Source organism: Cannabis sativa, chromosome 9, assembly GCF_029168945.1.
Source record: "Cannabis sativa cultivar Pink pepper isolate KNU-18-1 chromosome 9, ASM2916894v1, whole genome shotgun sequence".
Lineage (NCBI taxonomy): Eukaryota > Viridiplantae > Streptophyta > Magnoliopsida > Rosales > Cannabaceae > Cannabis > Cannabis sativa.
The window spans coordinates 24,772,393-24,788,775 of record NC_083609.1 but is presented as its reverse complement, the minus strand read 5'-3'; positions in this window follow the sequence as shown (position 1 = coordinate 24,788,775).

Genomic DNA, 16,383 nt, shown 5'->3' with positions numbered 1-16,383 from the left:
TCGGGTCAAATAGAAAAAGAGAAGGCTACGTAGGCTGCCTGCTCGGGGTTAGACCAGTTGATCAACAAATATTTCAACTGATTTGATAGTGTGAAGACAGAAGCACTCCAGGAGAGGTTCTCAAACTTTTAGAATCTGGAAGATGTGTACAAGCTTGGCTTGTGCATGTTTGTTGAGGTAGTGTTACTGGGTCGTGAGGCTAACACTTTGATTACGACTAGCATACTTAGATATGTCAAAGATCTCCAGTTCTTCTTCTAGATTCCTTGGGGGAAGTACTCATTCGCCAGACTTATGGACTCCTTTCAAAAGGACATGTCGAAACAAAAGGCAAACTATGAGAAGAAGCTGAGTTTGGAAGTTCAGCATGAGTGGTGTCGTCGAACGCTTTCAAAGAGATGATGTTCTCTTTTATTCACCACCAAGGTTCCCCAAAGGTGTCGTTGTTGCAAGCTATATTTGGTTAAAGGTGAATCGGTCACACTTGGGTGGTTGTGCATGTATTGCATAAATCATCCAAACTATCGAGACTTTTAATTTAACGTTTAGGGGTTACTTTTAAAGTTCATGATTGTCATCCTGATTGTTTCATCTTTACTTATGTTTAAAAAATTTCACTTCTTTCAGCCACTTTTTTATAATATTGTCGATATCCTATCGACAATATATCGACAAACAACTATTACGATGAGTGTTGACTTCGCTTTTAGCCAACGACAATGAGTCTTTTAATAAGCGATAAACGATATGTCGTAATAAGAATACGTAATAAAGCAAATAATAATAATAAGAAGACACAGAAATTTTATAGAGGTTCAGCCCCGAGCAGTTCGGTAATAGCCTAATCCTCGTTAGTTGTATTGACTTAAGAATAAGGAAGAAGATTCCTTTTCTTATAGCTCTTACAATAATATCTCTGAATATATAATTCTTAGATAGCCTTAGCTTATAGCGTTTCGGCGTATGATCTCTGTTATACAGTTTCGATCAATCTCTCTTTTTTCGTCCTCCTACCCAGTGAACATTCCTCACTATTTATAGGGCAGGAAACTTGAGGAGGAGGAGTTTCCTCTCTCGTTACAAAGCGCATAAACACAAAGACCGTGGGATCATTGCTGAATACTAGGATCGTGGGATTGAGGTCATATACACCGATAGTGGAATCGTGTGTATGCCATATCCACGCAAGTTGATCCTTGAGTTATAGGGATTGAGCTGGTGACTCACGAAGTGCGTGACTGAATTCGCTAAGTGTTGCTCATTCTGCACGGCTCATTGAGTATTCCATTATGGACATGCCAGCGAGGCATCCTGCTCGGTATGTTGATCTGACCAGGTGCTCTAAGTTGATGCCACGTGTCACCATTCTTGTGATGCCACGCCAGAGTGCCAATTTTGGGATAACATTTGCCCCCCAAGTCTGTGCGGGACCTCCGAGGTTGCGTATAGACTTATTCCGAGCTGGCTCTGCCTTGGAAGGGGACACGTATCGAGCATGACCGTTCGAGACTTGATGTGAAGCTGACTGGGCGTCCCTTCGGTTTTCGACTAATTAATGCTCTGACAATTAATATTTTGAAAATTTGAATTTCTCTCTCCACGGCTGACGGTTGCACTCAATTATTTTGATTTCCCATATTTGCTTTCAAGGCGGGAAGTCGAGGCGTCTAAGGTTCCTTCAAGTACAGTTACCCTTTTGCCTATAAATACTTGGAGTACTGTCACATTTCCTCATTTCATCACCCTTCGTTGTTAAGCAAACTTCAGAGCAAAAAGAGAGAGTTTTCAGGCTTCAAAGTTGTTGAAGAGCTTACAGACGATTTCAGGCTTGCTTGAATCCGGACACTCGAATCTTTGAGTAAGTTTCTGAATCCCTTTTATGTTTTCCCTTTGCATGCTTGTGCTTTTGAATGTATCTTTGCTGTAGAAAGAACACTGTAGAAACCCTAGGGTTTGAAACTTCTGCGACTCTTCTTTTCTATGTCCTTGCGTTAGCTTTCAGCCGCAAGGCTTATTTTAGAACTGCATTGCGTCTGTTTTCCATTCTGCTTTCTTTAAGCTTCATGAAATTTTTTGCCCTAACTCAAGAAAAATTTTCTGGCTTCTTGAGTTTAGACTTTTCTTCGAACATGGCTGTTCTTTAATCTGTTGGGTACTCCTTGTCGGCATATTCGCTTGTTTTTTCGCTTGATACTCCACCCAACACTCATCTTGCGTGTTGTCTTTTGTAGATGAACCTTGGTGAGTCTTGGGAGCCTGAGCATCAAATTGACCAGGAACTGCTTCAACTTCTGCACGAAGTCCACCCTCATCTTCGTGCTAATCTTTCTCCTGATTCCGTACCCAGCCATAGAATGATGGCTTGTACGAAGAAAACTACGCGTCTGGCTGACGCTTCTGATCCCCAAGTGGCTCGGCTTGCCACCCTGCTCGACGCCGAACAGGATTTGGCGGTCCCAATGGAGGAGGACCGTGAGGGGGACGCTGAAGTCCAGGAGGTTGAGGAACTGGACGAGGCACGTCCGAGCAGCCCTCCCGCTGTTGAGGGAGAGGAGGAGATTGAACCCCCAAACTATGGGGAGTACAATGAGGCTGGGCAACCGGTTGATGCTGACGGGGATGTCCTGGTTGCAGGCGTCGACTACGTCACCGAGGAGCTTGCTGAGGCGGTTCCTCATAGGAGGTAGGGTGCCTTGGGCGCCAGATGGGTGAGTCCTCTGTCCAAGATTTCGGAGGCACGCCTCCGCACTCTCGACCAGGACGGATACCTGGGCGAGCTAGACTGCTTTATTCCTACCCACGATAATCGCGCCTCAAACCCTAGTGAGGGGATGTGCGCCTGTTCGGGGGCTCATGGCCAGCAAGGGGCGTTGATTCCCTTGCACAAGTACTTCCGGGATGTGGCAAACTTCTTCGGCCTCTGCCCGGCCCAGATCACTCCCAAGGGCATTAAGTATTTGTTTGCCCTCTTCGTCCTCTACGCTTCTTAGGGATGGGGCGCTCCTTCTCCCCATGAGGTCGCTTGGTTCTTCGACCTGAAGTCTACCCCCAAGCAAGGCAGGTCGGGGTATTTTTACTTTTCTCAGCCAGGCTTCAAGTGGTTGAGCGGGACGGACAACAAGGCCATCAACAAAATAGGGCGTTTTGCTGATGAGTACTTCATGGTGAAGGATCCGAACATCGCCCGGACTCAGTTTCAGCAGATTCCGACCTATCACCGTCCTCCTCTCACTCTTACCCTTAGGGATAGGGCTCAGAAGCTTGCTCGGTTGCCGGCGGAAGACAGGGATATTATCCAGTTGACCTCCGATGCAAATCTGGTGCAGTACGGGCTCTACGGTGAGGACTTTTCTTCTAAGTCCGGGATGGGGAAGAAGAGTAATTCTGCTACTGCTCGGCCTAAACGAGCTCATAAGGAGAATGAGCTGATTCAACTTAAGCGGGAGGCTAAGTTGAAGGGAGGTGCTCGGGCAGAGCAGTATGCTTAGGAGTCCATGAATCCTGAAGATGAGGCCGAGGCTGAGGCTGAGGCTGAGCAAGTGGCTCCTTTGAGGAGGAAGAAGAAACTCCCGGCCACGCCCAGGCCCGTGGAACACGGCATTTGCATAAGGGAGCCCATTTCACCTGTTCGGCCATCCCATCCTTATGCTGGAAAAGGGAAGGCCGTTATGGCTGAGATAAAGTCGATGTCAGGTGATGATGGACTTCTGACTTTCTGGGCGGACAGTCACTCTGCGCTTTACTTCTTTTTCAGCTTCTTGGCTTCCATACTTTGTATTTTTTGTTGGTTTTTCCTAACCATGCTATTTTTGCTTTGTGCAGACATGTCTCGGCAAATGATGGACGCCTTAAGGAAGAGGATGAGCGGAGGCTCTAGTGCTTCCCCTCCGACCAAGAAGTCCAAGGTTGGGGAGGGGTCTTCAGAGAAGAGGCCTTCTGGAGAGGTCATTGACCTTTTCCGAGGAGCTGGCTGCTGCAAATCCTTCTACTCCCCAATCTGCCAAGTCTAAGGAGTCTGGGCCACCAACATCTGGGTCCGAACTGGTCAGGAGGGTTCCTGAGTGGATGCAGGCACCATCTCTACCTGTGCCCGTGCTTCCTGAGGTCAAGAAGGGCACGGAGGTGATGGCTCATCACATGAACCGGCTGGTTCCTGAGGTCGGTGAGCAGCTGGCTGATGTAGACCACTCATCTCTAGATGTGTTGGTGGGCGGAGTCTTGCAGGAGCTTACCAGGGTTAGTCTTTTCTTTTCAACACTTCCCTTTTAGCTTTTCATACTTAGCTTCATATGTTGACCTTTTCCTTTGTGCAGGCCAGTTTGAAGCTGGGTTATGCTTACTCCCGGGCTAAATTTGCTGCTTCCAAGAGTACGGCTCTGTCCGACACCTTGAGGGCGGAGGCGGACTTGGCCAAGAAGGAAGCTGAGGAGCCAGGGCAGAGACTGCAGCTAATCGCCATGAGTTGGGTGAGGCTAACAAGAAGCTTTTTGCCGCTGAGAAGAAGGTCACTGTGCTGACAAAGGACCTCGAGGCTGCTGATCGTTTTGAGGAAACCATCGAGTCTTTATCTGCTGATGCTGATCGTCTTCAAGATGAGAGGACTTCTCTGCGGCAGCTCCTCCTTCGGCTGAAGGATGATAAGGACACTCAGGCGGTCAAGGCGAACCGCTTGAGGGAGAAGGTTGATGCTTTGGAGACTGCCGGCCTCGAGCTCTTCTTTGATTTTTGGAAGGCTAATCCCCAGGCGAACTTCGACTACTTAGGCGATGCCAAGGAAATGTACCTCGAGTACTGCATGGCCCAAGTTGCCTATGGTGGGAAAGAGGTGGCTGCTTCAACTTCCGGCCAAGCTTCTGACCAGGCTGTTGATGCTTCTCCCGCTCAAACAACAGATCCTCCTGCTCCAGTCAGCTCAGAAGAACCAAATCCAGAGCCTGGGACTCCAGCTGTTTGAACATTGATCTTTTTATCCCTCCTGTTTATATATATATATATTATATGGCCGTAAGGTCTTTAAGACATCATGACCGGCCAAGCGATCTTTAAACTTGGAATTAATTTTCATTTTTTGGACAACGGGCTGACCGGGCAGCTTTTAATCCCAGTACATTTTGCTCTTGTTATCCTTAATGAATTTCATTCTCTGTTTATAATTGCAGTGCAATTGTTTTTGTTTTATGTTTACCAGATGCTTTGTACAGGTATAGGTACCCCCCAAGTGACCGAGCAGACATATGACTCTTGGTCACTTGTCTTTGCAAATATATTGCTTTTTTGTTCGGTGTTTTGGGTTCGACTGAACCTTTTGTACGCACTCTAGGTAAATTATAATCATGCTGATTTTTTCGACTCAATAGAATTGGAAATACTATCTTTATTCTTTTATTGATCGAAAATGTATTTGTTACCATAGTAACTTACATCAGAGCTAGTGATCCAATGGATCTTTTTAGCTTAACATGACATAAAACAAATAAGAAACCGTACTTTAAAGTGGTCTACCCAACCTGAGTACTTTTGTTTCTGAAACCTTTGCGCGGAGTCCGCCCAAGAGGCCATTCACTTATAGCGAATGTTCAATAGTACTTTAATGTAGTCTACCCAACCTGAGTACTTTGAAATGGTCTATTTGACCTGAGTACTTTGAAGTGTTCTACCCGACTTGAGTACTCATTGGTAGTATTTCCTTAACTATTCTCCATTCCAGTATCGTGGTACTAAAATGAGTTGCATTTTTTCGTCATACTTACCAAGTTTGTATGCTTCAGAGTCGAGAACTTCAACCACCTGATAAGGTCCTTCCCAGTTGGGTCCCAGTACGCCTGACGTGCTGTCTTTGGTGTTTAGGAATACCCTTCTTAGGACCATATCTCCCACAAAGAATTTTCGAGCTTTCACTTGTTTGTTGAAATACCGAGCTACTTTTTATTGATGAGCTACCAACTTTAAGTTTGCAGTTGCTCGTTTTTCTTCGATTTCATCAAGTGATTCTTCAAGGAGTATGTGATTGGTACCTTGATCGTACGTCAACCTTCGGTGGGATGGTAGTTCGAGTTCGACGGGCAGCATAGCTTCATAACCGTACGCCATTGAGAATGGTGTCTGACCGGTTGCTATTTTTTCCGTTGTACGGTATGACCATAGAACTTCGGGGAGTTCTTTCGGCCAATTTCCTTTGGCATCTTTGAGCTTCTTCTTTAGTGTGTCCTTCAGGGTCTTGTTGACTGCTTCAACTTGACCATTTGCTTGTGGATGTGCCACTGCGGAGAAGCTTTTGATGATGCCATGGTTCGCGCAGAAATCAGTGAAAGATTGACTAACGAACTGCTTGCCGTTGTCCGAGACTATTTTGTACGGTAGTCCGAACCGGCATATGATGTTCTTCACTATAAAGTCTTGAACCTTCTTTGATGTGATAGTTGCAAGTGGTTCGGCTTCAATCCACTTTGTAAAGTAGTCGACTGCTACCACTGCGTACTGCACTCCGCCTTTACCTTTAGGTAATTGCCCGATTAGGTCAATTCCCCAGATGGCAAAGGGCCACAGACTTTGCATCTGCGTTAGCTCGTTGGGCAGAGTTCTTGGTATCTTTGAAAATCTCTGGCATTCGTCGCACTTCTTTACGTAGGCTTTCAAATCTTCAATCATTGTCGGCCAGAAGTAGCCTTGCCTTAGAATTTTCTTTGATAAGCTCTGTCCGGCTGCATGATTTCTGCAGAATCTATCGTGAACTTCATATAGAAGCCGTGCAGCTTCATTTGGTGTGACACACCTGAGTAATGACATTGAGAATCCTCTTCTGTACATGATCCCGTCTACGACGATGTACTGTGCTGCCTTTCTTCTCATTTTTCGAGCTTCATTTCAGTTATCTGGGAGTTCCCTAGAGTTGAGATAGGCTACTATTGGCGTCATCCAGTTCGAAGATGTATTGATCATTTCGATTTCTTCCGTGCCTGTGATGCTAGGCTCTTTAAGAAACTGGATCGGGACCAGGTTCGCCTTGTCACTTATATTGTTGCTCGCCAAACGGGCTAGCGCATCTACAGTTGTATTTTCCTCTCTTGGAATCTGCTTGAGGCTGTAGCTTTTGAATTGTGCGAGTAGATCATGTATTTTGCTCAGATATGCTATCATTTTTTCTCCCCGAGCCTCGTATTCGCCAGATACATGATTAACCACTAGCTGTGAGTCACTGCAGATCTCGATGTGCTCAGCTTTCATTTCTTTCGCTAGTTTGATTCCAGCGATTAGGGCTTCGTATTCGGCCTCATTGTTGGAGGTTTTGAATCCAAATTTGACCGCTGCATGCAGATGTTGCCCCCCAGGTGTGACAAGGGCAATTCCTGCGCTGGATAGCTGATCTGTGGCCGATCCATCCACGTGAAGCTTCCAGGTCGGCTTGCTTTCAGTGCTGGTCGGCTGTAGTGTTGGCTCGGGATCGCCTTCTGGGATGCTTTCAGTTTTTCCTGTGCATTCCACCATAAAGTCGGCCAAAGCTTGGCCTTTGATAGCTGTTCGCGGTTGGAAATTGATTTCGTACTGCCCCAATTCCACCGCCCACTTGAGTAATCGCCCAGAGGCATCTGGCTTTTGCAGTATTTTCCGTAGTGGTTGGTTGGTGTACACCAGAATAGGATGAGCTTGAAAATAAGGTCTTAGCTTTCTTGTTGCTAAGATGAGGCAGTAGGCGAGCTTTTCTATCAACGGATATCGGCCTTTGGCCTCGATGAGTCTTTTACTGATGTAATAGACTGGATACTACACGCCATCTTCTTCTCTGATTAGTACGACACTTATGGCATGCTCCGTTACTACCAGGTATATCCCCAGTTCCTCACCGTCTAGAGGTTTAGAGAGGACGGGAGGTTTTGCGAGCTGTGCCTTTAGATCTTGAAAAGCTCTTTCACGTTCTTTTGTCCACTCAAACTTTTTGTTTCCTCGCAGGATGTTGAAGAATGGGAGACATTTATCCGTTGATTTTGACACGAATCTGCTGAGTGCGGCGATTCGACCAGTTAGCCTTTGTACCTCTTTGGTTTTTGTTGGCGAGTTCATATCCAGGAGGGCTTGGATTTTTTCCGGATTGGCTTCAATTCCTCGAGCGTTGACGATGAAGCCTAGAAACTTTCCCGAGCTGACTCCGAAGGAGCATTTTAGGGGATTCAGTTTCATGTTTTATTTTCTGAGGACTTTGAAACATTCGTCCAGGTCATCTATGTGCCCTTCAGCCTTTTTGGATTTGACGAGCATATCATCCACATACACTTCCATGTTTCTGCCGATCTGATCTTTAAACATTTTGTTGACCAGTCTTTGATATGTAGCTCCGGTGTTTTTAAGACCGAATGGCATGACTTTGTAGCAGTAGAGACCCATATCTGTCCGGAAACTTGTATGTTCTTGGTCTGGTGGATGCATCTTGATTTGATTGTAGCCTGAATAAGCATCAATGAAGCTTAATATTTTGTGCCCGGCTGTTGCATCAACGAGCTGATCGATTCTTGGAAGTGGGAAATAGTCTTTAGGGCATGCTTTGTTGAGGTCTGTAAAGGCAATACAGACTCGCCATTTCTTGGTCGGCTTAGGCACGAGTACAGGATTCGCGACCCAAGCTGGGTAGAAAGCTTCAATAATGAAATTGTTGTTGCGCAGCTTTTCAACTTCGTCTTTCAGGGCTACTGCTCGTTCTTTATCCAGCAGTCTTCGTTTTTGCTGAACTGGCCGTATATTAGGATCGATATTCAGGACGTGCGAAATAATAGAAGGATCGATTCCGACCATATCCGCATGTGACCAGGCGAAAACGTCTAGGTTTGCTCTCAGAAATTTTATCAATTCCGATTTTACTTTGAGCAACAAACCCTTTCCGATTTTCAGCTTTCTGGCCGGGATATCTGGATCGACCTCGATTTCTTCTAATTCTTCCACAGGTCCAACATTGATGCTTGGGTCCCCAGGTCGAGGATCCACATCTTCATCCTCGCCTTGGGCGGTTTCCTACTTGGGAATATTTATTCCCTTGTCCGGGCTCTGGCTGGAGGATATTTCCTTCTTAGCCTTGGCCACTGCAAGGTTGTAACATTCCCGAGCAGATTGCTGGTTCACTCTAAGACACCCTACCCCATTTTTGGTTGGAAACTTCAAGCATGAGTGGAATATTGATGTGACAGCTTTTAAGTCATACAAGGCTGGTCGGCCTAGCATTACGTTAAAGGGTGAAGGAACATCCAATACCAGGAACTGTGCCATGACAGTTATGCTCGTTGGAGCTTGTCCAACTGTGAGGGGTAGGCGGATTTGTCCTAGTGGCGCAACTCCTTGACCGGAGAAACCATAGACGGGCTGAAGGCATGGAGTTAAATCCTTGAGCTGGAGCTCCATCTTCTCGTAAGCAGTCTTGAACAAAATATTTGAAGAAGCCCCATTATCAATCATGGTTCTGGACACCATTTTGTTTGCTATCTGGACTTCCACGACCAGCGGGTCGTTGTGCGGAAACCTTATCTGGACAGCATCTTCGTCGTTGAATGTTATGGTTGGCTCTCCTGCTCGTGGAACTTTGGGATTCCTTTCTTCCACGGCCAAGATGACTTCTTCTTGCTCGTACTGAGCTGTGCGGGCATATCGTTCCCGAGCTTTGCCCGTGTCTCCAGCGATGTGCGAGCCTCCAATGATGACTTGAAAGTGTCCATCTATTGGCGGAGGCATCAGATCTTGGTTGTTCTGACCTTGGTTGGCCTTGACATACTTCTGTAGGTGCGGGTTGTTCTTCTTGATCAGAAGTTCTATCTCCCACTTCAGGTTGTAGCATTCGTTGGTGTCGTCGCCGTAGTCTCCATGGAACCGACAAAATTTTGTCATGTCCCTCTTGCTGGTATCTTTCTTCATGGGCCGGAGCTTCTTGTACGGAATTAGCGACTGAGTTGCTATATACACACTTTCTATATCCTCAGTTAGGATAGTGAATACAGTGTGTTTGACGCGATCACGGGGAGTCTATTCGGGTTTTTCGGTGAACTTTCCCTTCTTCCCGTTCCCTTGCTTGTGGTTGTTGCCTGAACGCTTGCCACTTGAGTTGCTGGAATATTGGGGAAGCTGGGCGGACGTTCTAGTAGAAGGAGCCTTCGTTTTGTTCAGCTTTTGCTCACCTTCTGGTCGCAGAATGGCTTCTTCGAGCTTGATGAAACCTTCAGCCCGGTCGAGGAAATCACTCATTGAGTCGACCGGTCCGTTCTTCCTTATGTCCTTCCATAGTTCGCCAAGGACTTCAATGCCCCCCAGTATCGCGGATAACTTTCCATCCTCGGTTACCCGTGACACCTTGGTCGCTTCCGTCATGAATCTGCTGATGTATGCCCGGAGTGGCTCGCCTGGTCGCTGTTTTACTTCGACCAAATCTCCCAGATGCAATGGGAGTTGGCCTGAGGAAGAGAATTGTGCATGGAATTCCAAAGAGAAAGTTTTCCATGAACTAAACTTTCCTAGAGCCAACTTGAAATACCATTGCTGTGCGGAATCCGACAGAGTTGCGGGGAAGATTCTGCAACATACGTCTCCTCGCACTCCTTGTAAATCCATCTGCATCTCGAAATACTTGAGATGAGAGAGAGGATCTTCTCTCCCAGTGTACATCTTCCACGTTGGCATCTTGAACTTGTGAGGTAGTGGCAGGAGGTTGATTTTTGGCGAGAAAGGAGTTCTGCGTGCGCGGTCTAACTCAAGATCATTGTTATGCTGCCCGGCCATGCCATGAAACATATTCTTCAGTTTCTCAAGCTGGGTTGTACGGCTGGGCTGATTTCATTGGCATTATTCTCGGGTTGGGCTACGTCAGTGTCTTTCTGAGCGGGGATTTGAGTATGGGCTCCGGACTGCACATTCGTTGTAGTATTCTGCTCGTCTGCTCCCCTTCTTCTGTTCAGGTCATCCCGTAGGTCACGGGGTGTTCCCAACCTTTCGAACACAAAAGAACCTGGCTGCCTTAGTGATTGGTTCGCTTGGTTGGCAGGTGGAATGGCTCCATTATTTTGAGTGGATCCATCGAGCATGACTCCTCCTGATGAATTCTCGAACAAGGTCTGTCTGCCTACCTCTTGGCCCACGAGTGGAACTCGTGACCGGGGATTGGACGGCTGACCGTTGTTTGTTTGGGAAGCATTCACCGTTGGGTCATCCTCGGCTTCTCCAAGGGGAATGATGCTCGGCGCCTGCTGGCCTACAGTCTGATAGGCTCTCCGTATCAACACAGTAGCTTGCCGACTACGATCTTCGATTTCTGCATGGTGAGCCTTTAATGCCTCCATCTCTTTATCTCTCCACTCGGCGAACATACGCCTCTGTTCGTCAAACGCGAGGTTTACTGCGGCACGTAACTCCTCCTGATCGTGATGCAGGGTATTGTTGTGGCCCTGCATGAGTCCAAGCGCAGCACGAAGATTTTTCAATTCGGTTGCATCTCTGATGGTTGTCTGAGCGCTGATGCCTGGTGGAACAATCATGTTATGAACATCCTGGCTGTGTGCGGAACCGTTATTTCCGGTCTCTTGCACACCAGGCGCAGTTTCAGTAACAAGAGTTGTTCCATCATTCACCACACTTCCCGGTCTGTCCAGGATTGACAGCAGGTGGAACCGTCAAACTCCCTAGGTCCTGCAACATCGGATCCAGCGTCTGTGAGTTTGCTGGGTCTGACAGGCCTCTGCGAGTTTGCACCATCGTGTCGAAAGAGCAATCTGTGATTCTTCTCTCAATGAAAGCACCAAAATGTTGACTTCGCTTTTAGCCAACGACAATGAGTCTTTTAATAAGTGATAAATGATATGTCGTAATAAGAATACGTAATAAAGCAAATAATAATAATAAGAAGACACAAAAATTTTATAGAGGTTCAGCCCCGAGCAGTTCGGTAATAGCCTAATCCTCGTTAGTTGTATTGACTTAAGAATAAGGAAGAAGATTCCTTTTCTTATAGCTCTTACAATAATATCTCTGAATATATAATTCTTAGATAGCCTTAGCTTATAGCGTTTCGGCGTATGATCTCTGTTATACAGTTTCGATCAATCTCTCTTTTTTCGTCCTCCTACCCAGTGAACATTCCTCACTATTTATAGGGCAGGAAACTTGAGGAGGAGGAGTTTCCTCTCTCGTTACAAAGCGCATAAACACAAAGACCGTGGGATCATTGCTGAATACTAGGATCGTGGGATTGAGGTCATATACACCGATAGTGGAATCGTGTGTATGCCATAGCCACGCAAGTTGATCCCTGAGTTATAGGGATTGAGCTGGTGACTCACGAAGTGCTTGGCTGAATTCGCTAAGTGTTTCTCATTCTGCACGGCTCGTTGAGTATTTCATTATGAACATGCCAGCGAGGCATCCTGCTCGGCATGTTGATCCGACCAGGTGCTCTAAGTTGATGCCACGTGTCACCATTCTTGTGATGCCACGTCAGAGTGCCAATTTTGGGATAACAATGAGAAATTGAAATTTTACTAACCATCGACAACGCATCGACAAATCATTGAAAATTTATGAAAAAATATATTTTCCAAATATTGTTGACATAATGTCTATATACTATCGACAAATGATGCTTAAATCTAATTTTAGCCATATTGTCAATAATATGTTGACAAGTAATCGACAACCTGTCGATAATGGTCATTCCTAATATTTTCTTTCATAGTATTGACATTTTATCAATATTCTACTGATAAAAAATCGATAAGCTGTAAAAAAATCCAAATATCGAAAGAAAACTAGATCTAGCATTTCAGACCAAAAAAATAGCAAAATAATACTAGTTCAAAAAAATACCACACACATATAACAAAAAAAAACTACATACTATTCCTAATATCTAAAAAAATGGTTAAAACACAACTTATCAATTATAATGGTGAATGATTTTTGAGGGATTAGGGTGTGGTTTGGTTGTCAAATGTCCACGAGAGAGAGAGAGAGAGAGAGAGAGAGAGAGAGAGAGAGAGAGAGAGAGAGAGAGAGAGAGAGAGAGAGAGAGAGAGAGAGAGAGAGAGAGAGAGAGAGAGAGAGAGATGAAAGTGAGTGAGAGGAGGCTTGAACCGAGTTGAGAGAGGGACAAAGGGAGGGTAAGAGAGAGAGAGAGAGATAGATAGATAGATAGATAGATAGAGAGAGAGAGAGAGAGAGAGAGAGAGAGAGAGAGAGAGAGAGAGAGAGAGAGAGAGAGAGAGAGAGAGTTTTTTGGTGTGGTTTTTTTGTGATTGAAGGCTCGTTTTTTTTTTTTTTTTTTCAGTTTTGACTTATTTTTTATTAAACAAGGGTAAAAGGGGAAGTTCATGTAATCAAATGAACTATTTTGTAAAAATTAGTTAGGGGTCTAAATTTTAATATGGAATGTTTTATTATATATTGATATTGAAATTTTTCTTATAGAATACTGTAAAACTGTAAAAAAAAATGAACATAAAATGTAAAAATTTTACTAAAAATATCAATTTATATAATTTTCTCCTTTATTTAAAGAAAAATTGCTAAAGGGACAAGTGCTCATTTTAATTTAATAATTAATAAAGAAAATTATTGATCATTCGGTGGTGAATGATGTATACTATTGTCTAATAGTAATACTCACATTAAAAAGAGGTAGTATCTAGTAAATGGTTAGCGATTTTTCATAATAATTATTGAATTATTATATATAAAATTAAATATCTAGTTACATGATTTTATAATATTTTGTGGTTATTCTTTTATTTTGTTGACATTGCTTTTAACTAACGGTAGTGAGTCAAATTTAAGCAATTATGAATAATTAAATAATAAATATGAATAATATAAAGTAAAAAAAATACCAAAATTATAGAGGTTTGGTTCCTTGATGATATTAATAGCCTACTCCCTTTTAGTTGTATTGACTTGTGAGTAGATGAACAAGAAAACCTTAATCTCTCAAAAGCTCTTACAATGATCTCTGAGTTTTTCGCTTGAGTGTTTTCTCTGAATGAAATTCTTGTTTCTGAATAGTAAGATGAGTCTACTATTTATAGAGATTAATTACATCAAATTAGTTTTCCAAAATCAATAAGGAATAAAATAAAAAAATTAGTTTACTTTCTATAATTAAAATAAGTAAAATAGGAAACTAAACAGGTTTTCTCTCTTCTTCAATAATACGAGTTTATCCCATGAATCCAGGGATAGTGTCGTGTCTTGCAAGCATGAAGATATATAAGATATATCTCTAAAATTGTCTAACTTGCATTCCCTGGCTGGTGCATACGAGCCACCTGCTTGATGGAAGCTAGTCAGGTGTTTTGGCATACTCTGCTCGGATGTCCTAACTTCCGTTTATGAATTCAAGTACCAAATCTCCTTGCACGGCTCTTTATAAGTGGGATTGCCCGCCCAAGTGATAGAATCTATTTCACGTGTCACCCAGATGGTTCCCACGTTACCTTGTGTAGAAAATTAAATAACATCTTTAACATTTCTTTTTTAGTATATCATGTTTTTTTTAATAAATTTAGCTTTTACTAAACAACAACATTGTTATTTAATAAAATAGATAAAGTTTAAATTAGCTTGTGAAGAAGATGCTCTAGTGCAAAATGAGATTTTTTTTAAAAATCATTTAACAAACTTTAAATAAACATTGAGCAATTTATAAATTAAGAACATAAGCATAAGCATAGATTCTTCAGCTCACTAGCCATGGCTTTAACCACCACAAGACTGTTAGTTTCAACAATTACCGAAGTCCATGAAGGGTCTTTGATCCATTTAATAGTTTATTGAACACCAAAAATGTAGCGCCCTAACAATAGGAACGCCACAAACTGCGACTAAACATATGATAATCCCGCTAAACTGGGATTTACTAGAGCTAAGAACGGTAATTAAACTTTAAAACGAATGCTGAATAAAAATAATAGCTTGTAATTATTAAACTTACAAACATTCAAAAGATTACATTTTTGTTTTAGGATCCTGTAAAAACTTTTTCAAAATATTACAAGTTATCAATACACGCCGATCTAAGCGGCGAAAGTGAAGATTACAACATTTTCCCTTGGTAGACCCAACCCTCGTGGTCTAGCTTGGCCTGAACATGTACAATACACCACAAAAGCTCTCGACCTCATGGCTGATCAACAACAGATTTACCCTTTCCTGCATAATAGAGCACCCATGAGCCAAGACCGTGCAAGACAGTATAAACAACAATATGAATATCAATTTTAAAATCACTTTGACATAGATCTACGTGTTACATAACACATAAATCACATTTTCTCATTTATCATATAAATGCCATAAATAAATCCCAAAAATGTATTTTGGGACCCGAACCTAGTTCGGCCTAAAATACCCGGTTGTAACTATACCGCGCTGACTTTTCAGAAAACACCTACAGTAAGACAGAATAAACTTACTATATAATAATATAGTCTATAAGCACATTATGCCATAAAATTACGATTTACCCTTCTTGGGTCAAAATTATGAAAATGCCCTTAACACACCAACGGGGTCTTAAAATATAATAAATCATAATAGTTTCACATTTTAAATCATATAATAACATAATTTCTCATTAATACATAATTAACCTAGTTAGGGTTGCTAATCCGATTATTAAACCTTAGGGTATTACAATTATCCCCTCCTTACAGAAATTTCGTCCCGAAATTTACCTAAACAACTCCGGATATTTCTGTTGCATATCCGTCTCTAGTTCCCAGGTTGCCTCTTCAACCTTACTGTTTCTCCATAATACTTTAATTAGTGCAATTGTCTTTTTTCTCAAGACTTTCTCTTTTCTGTCTAGTTTGCACTAGTTGCTCCTCGTATGAAAGATCTGGTTGAAGTTCTAATGCTTCATAACTCAGAACGTGAGACGGGTCTGACAAATATTTTCGAAGCATCAAAACACAAAACACATCATGTACAGCTGCCAGTGTTGGGGGCATAGCCAATCTGTACGCTACTTTTCCTATCCTCTCAAGGATCTCAAAAGGTCCAATGAACCTCAGGCTAAGTTTTCCTTTCTTTCCAAAGCGTTTAATACATTTCATAGGAGATATTCAAAGAAATACCATATCTCTAACTTGAAAATCAATATCTCGTCGCTTTGGATCAGCATAACTTTTCTGTCTACTCTGAGCAGCGAGCATTCTTTCTCTAATCTTGTCAACTGCCTCACTTGTTCTCTAAATAGCTTCGGGACCCAAGAACTTTCTCTTACCTACTTCATCCCAGCGAATAGGTGATCTTCACTTTCTTCCATAGATAGTTCATAAGGATCCATCTTGATTGTTGCCTGATAGCTGTTGTTGTACGAGAACTCGATCAGGAGAAGGTACTTTACCCATGATCCTTCAAAGTCTAATA